The following is a 5,147-nucleotide window of genomic DNA, read 5'->3' as shown; positions in this document are numbered from 1 at the left end:
ATGAATATTTATTTAGTTTTAATTAATGTAAATTTAATTACCCATATGTTCCTCCTAGCTACCATATTGTGGACCACACAGTGTCAAATCTCAGATAAATATACAGTGAAAATTTTCTGCCTCATCAAAAATGAAGCACATTATGCAAATTACTTTAACTTCATTTTGTTTGTTTCACTCAAAATAAGTCATAGAATTTCATCTAGGTCACTATATCGATCTTCTTATTTTTATCAGACCTGTTTTTTTCAATATGAAAATTTATTACTAATGCTTTTTCATCATCAAAATTTATGAGCTTGGTCTTTCCTTCTTGCCTTTGTAGAGAGCCAAAGGAGACACATGGGCTCCTTTAACAACCTTAAGGAGGACTCCAGGAATGTCACCAACAGCGTGACCTTTTCGACCAAATCCAGCAACCAGCACGTCATCATTTTCCTTAATGAAGTTTAAATACCCATCCTGGGACAAAAGCTGTGATTTTTTTTTATTTTTTTATTTTTTGCTGTTCTTGATCAGCTGGCCTCTGACGCACTTCCTGATGACAGAATAGGGCTGCTTGGCCTCAATCCCTACTTTTTCCAGAGCGATCCCCTTTGCATGGGAAGCACCCCCAAAGGGATTGGCCTTCAGGGCTGAGCCCAGATGGGCCTTCCTTTACTGCTTGTCGTGCCACTTCTGGTCCTGGCAGTGACTGCAGAACTTGCTGGCAGTACAGGCCGCAACACTTACCCATCCTGCTCATGCTCTGGCCTAAGGGAAAGAAGGTGTTTTTATCAGACTTAAAAGATATCCTTGAAGTCTCTAACTTACCGGCCATTCTCTTACAGATGAAAATTTGATTTTGATTGCTATTGTTTTGCTCATGGAAAGTGTTATTCAAAAAATAAGTTTGATATATACAATCAGACAAACTTTTTGTACATATGATCACATGAGCATAGACTGTCCGAGGTATGTGCATTTTTATTTTTATTTGTTTATTGTCTTGTGTGGCCAGCTTAGCCTGCCCTGAGGGGGCTAGACTGGTGCAGAATGTGGTGTCAGGATCCAACAGTGGTCCCTGCGCTTGCCTAAGCAGACACTTTAGACTGCTGAGCTATCTCACCGGCCCAGGATGTGTACTTTGAATTTGGGTAAGCAGCAGTATATTTCTACCCAAACCTTTCCAAGAATATTCGGATAACACAGATATGAGTGATGAGTCTATGTTAGCTTCTCCATAATTTTGCCAGGAGTAGGAATTTTTGAGCTTCTTGCTTTTTACCAACCTGTGAGGTGGGAAATTGCATGTAATTTTCTTGTTATCTTCTTTTCCCTATTTGCTTTGCCAGTGTATATAATGCTCATTTCCCCAACTACTCCTGTAATCTGGTTGAATAGTTTTTAATGTTGGTCACTTGAAACATGTTCAGAATCTCTCAGTTCAAAGTAACTATCTTCTGAATCTGCCATAAAAGGAGAAGCTAGAGACCCTGAAGTAATTGGATCATAAATAGTTTTCTTAGAACTGAAAGAAAAGAAAGAAGACCCACATTTCAGTTGTCTTGACAATTTTACTGCAGAAGATTATAGTTTATTATAGAACTTAGCTTTTTTTTAACAACTCAGTATAAGGAATAGGTGCTAAAATTTTCTAAAATCAAAAGCAACATTTCTTAAAATGCAGCTCAAGGACCACTAGCACTAAATCAGCTGAGGTGTCCAATACAGAAGCTGAAATCTGGTGCTCGTCTTAGATTTATTTAATAATTATTTCTGTGTGCATTCCCAAGAGTCTGTATTTTAACAACCTGCTATTATGTGTATGTAACTAAAGTATAAAAAGATTTTATTTTAGGAACTAAAAATATAGGATAGTTTTTTCTCTTTCCTTCTTCTCTTCCTCCTCTTCCTTCTCTGTCTCCATCTCCATCTCCTTCTTCTTCTCCACCTTCTCCTTCTCCTTCTTCTCTTTCTCCTTCTCCTCCTTCTCCTCCTCTTCCTTCTCTCCCTTCTCCTCATCCTCTTCCTCCTCCTCCTCAATCTTTTTCACTTAAATCATGAATTATACATACTTTGACAAAAAGTTATACAGCATGAAAGCTCATCATGGAAATATATACCAAAATGCTTTAGTAATAAATATAAAAGTTTTCTGCAATACACTTGCCAGTCCATATTAATTAATAATAAATTATGTGTCAGAAAGTGTTTGGCTTTCCATGCAGTCTCAACCAAATAAATATTAAAACAAGTGTTGCAAACAGACTTTTAAGGTCATTATTACAAAATAATCACAGAATAACAGAAAAAAAATTTTAGTACTCTAATTCTAAGTTACTGTAAGAAATATGTATCATGTACTAAGAAAGTATAAAATTAAAGGATATGTTTTAAATAATAAATGTCTGGGTGTGGATTTGGAGTTGGCATAGATTTAGTTTACTAGCTTTACTTCTGCTGTTGATATATTTGTTTTCTCCCCATCCTCCTGGCGGTTCTGCTCCTATCCCTGGAATACAGATTGAAAAAGAGTTTCTTGTGCATCTTTATGTCCTAAAGATGCTCTAGAAAGAGGTAATACTAAGAATGGAAACATGTAGGACAGATAATCACTTCAGAAGTTGACAGGCTTTCAATAACGTCAGTATGACTCCGAAGGTCCTTGAGGCTTCTGAGGAGTCGCACCTTAAGAATCTGAAGCATATCTGTACATATGCATGAAATAAAGAAAATCATCATATGCTAAAAAATAATGTTTGGTAGAAATATTCAAAACTCATCAGATGCTCAGGTTCACGAGCCAGTGTTGTGATCCAGCTGGAAAATATGACATGGGGTCAAACAAGAAATGTGATTAAAGTAATTGAACTGGTTTTTCCTGTGCTGGTCAGCACATCATGAAGGCAATTCTAAAAGGGGAGTCCCACACTTTATTAAAGGCGACAGAATTGTGTAAATGTATGTAATTTTTATTGAATAATATATAAATATAAAAGTAGAAACATCAAGCATGCTGTATGTAGTCTGACATCTTTTTCATATTGAAACGTGTAATTACCCCAAACAAGATACAGAACATGCCAAAATTTCTTGTGTAGGATCTCTATCATTGATCTCAGCAACTATGGCCCTCAGCCTGATTTGATCATCTTGGAATAATTTTAGAGGCTTGCGAATTAGTTCAGTTGTTTAAGCACCTGCTGGGGCAAACCCAGTCAGGCGCAGGGGACCGCGATTCGATCCCTAGCCCCCATGCATTACCAGACCCACCTCTAAGGCAGTCTGAGCCAGTCCCCCCAAAAAAAATCTTTCTGGAATGATTTTACCACTGGTTTGAATTTTATATATATGGAAAAAATCTTGCATTCTTTTTTAAACATGTGTTTTATTTTTATTTGTTTGTTTGTTTGTTTGTTTATTTATTGCAGTACCAGGGATTGAACTCAGGACCTTGAGCTTGCCAGGCAAACACTTATTCCACTGACTTATCTCCCTGGCCCCCATTCTTTTGTTATTAGCATCTTTCGCTTAATATATTTGTGAAATAGATCTATTTTGCTACATGTAGCATTCATTCATTCACTTTCATAGTTTGATAATATTTCAATGAATCGGAATACTATAATTTAGAAACATTGCTATTTAAATTTATTTTAATTGCTTCTCATTTGCTTCCACAAATATCCTACACATGAGTTGTAATGAACAAAAACATGATCTGCAGAAACCCTGGGTCAAGGTCTCTGTTAATGTCATTTTAGTAACTGTTCTTTATTGCACTGGCTGACTCTTCTAATAAAGACATATAGGAATGGTGATAGTGAATATTTTGTCTACATTCTGATCTCAAGTTTTAATATTCTCCAATTGAGAGTGATGGCACCTGGAAGGTTTGTTTTTTCTGAGAGTATCTATCTCAGATTTCACAAGTACAGAATTCTTCTATTCCTACCTTGCTAAGAGATTTTTTATTTTCAAAAGACGTAGAATTTTATCATGTAGGGATCTGTTGGTCTCTCAGTGTGATCCGTTCTACCCAGGGAAAAATGGTAGCAGGAATGAGGAGACAGGCAAAAAGACAAGAGCTGGGTCAGGTGGTGGCCCATCTGCCTGGTTGGCGAGATGACTGCCAGCACCACAGTAGGGGCATTTATTTATACCCTTGCAGTTAGTATCACGTGATACAAGATTGCCTTGTGATTACCAGCTGACATTGACCAGGCAGGGTGCTTCCCTCAGGACTGAGGTAGCATGACTGCCTTAGGCACTGAGGCCTAGTTCTGACCTCACACTTTTCACCAGTTTCCCATTTCCATGGTTCCAACATTATCAGACAAAGTTTTACAACCATTCATATAACTACAATTTTTCAAGATACAAAAAGAGCCCAAATTTCAAGAGCATTTCTTATGTAGGATCTCTATCATTAATCTGAGCAACTATGGCCTTCAGCCTGATTTGATCATTCTAGAACAATTTTATATTCTATCTTTATGATAAATTATAGTGAATGATTATCAAATGTTAATATAATATTGTCATCTCAGGCTAAACACAGTTTTTGTTATGCTGTTTTATCCTTTTTTTTCCATCACTGGAGTTCCCTTGATACTATTTTGTTTACATTTTAAAATATCCTTAGACATTGGCCATTATTTTCCTTTTTCATATTACCCTTGTGAATTTTTGCTATCAGGGTTATACTACCTTGTTAGAACTGGTAGGACAGTTTACTTTTCTATTTTCTAAAATAATTGCATATGATTGGTATTACTACTTCTTTAAACTTTTGGAGTAAATTGCATATACATCTGGTCTTTGACAGATTTTTAATAGATATCTATCTGAGAGTTTAGATTTTCTTCCTGTTTTAAAACTATACTTTGTGGGGTGGTCAAATTTGTCAACGTATTAAAGTAGCTGCAAGCAGGAGCAGGGGCCGGGGGTTCGATCCCCAGGCCTGCCATGCCAGCCCTGCCCCTGGGGCATGCTGAGAGGGCAATTGAGACTGGGCCCAGTGGCACTCGCCTAGAATCCCAGCTCTTGGGAGGCTGTAAACAGGCAGATCACTATGAGTCCAATCTAGTAGTGAGACCTTGAACACCCCGTAGAACCTTCCCTAAAATACAAATATATCTATCTATCTATCTATCTATCTATCT

The 5,147-nt window shown here is 37.1% G+C and overlaps 1 pseudogene; it reads right to left on the bottom strand.

Moving 5' to 3' along the window:
* Positions 1–291: 291 nt before the first annotated feature.
* LOC101572189 lies at positions 292–736 on the bottom strand (annotated as a pseudogene).
* Positions 737–5,147: the final 4,411 nt, after the last annotated feature.

Source organism: Octodon degus, unplaced genomic scaffold, assembly GCF_000260255.1.
Source record: "Octodon degus isolate 3935 unplaced genomic scaffold, OctDeg1.0 scaffold00004, whole genome shotgun sequence".
In the NCBI taxonomy this organism is placed as follows: domain Eukaryota; kingdom Metazoa; phylum Chordata; class Mammalia; order Rodentia; family Octodontidae; genus Octodon; species Octodon degus.
Note: the sequence above shows the minus strand (reverse complement) of the source record. Positions and strands in the feature narration are given on the sequence as shown.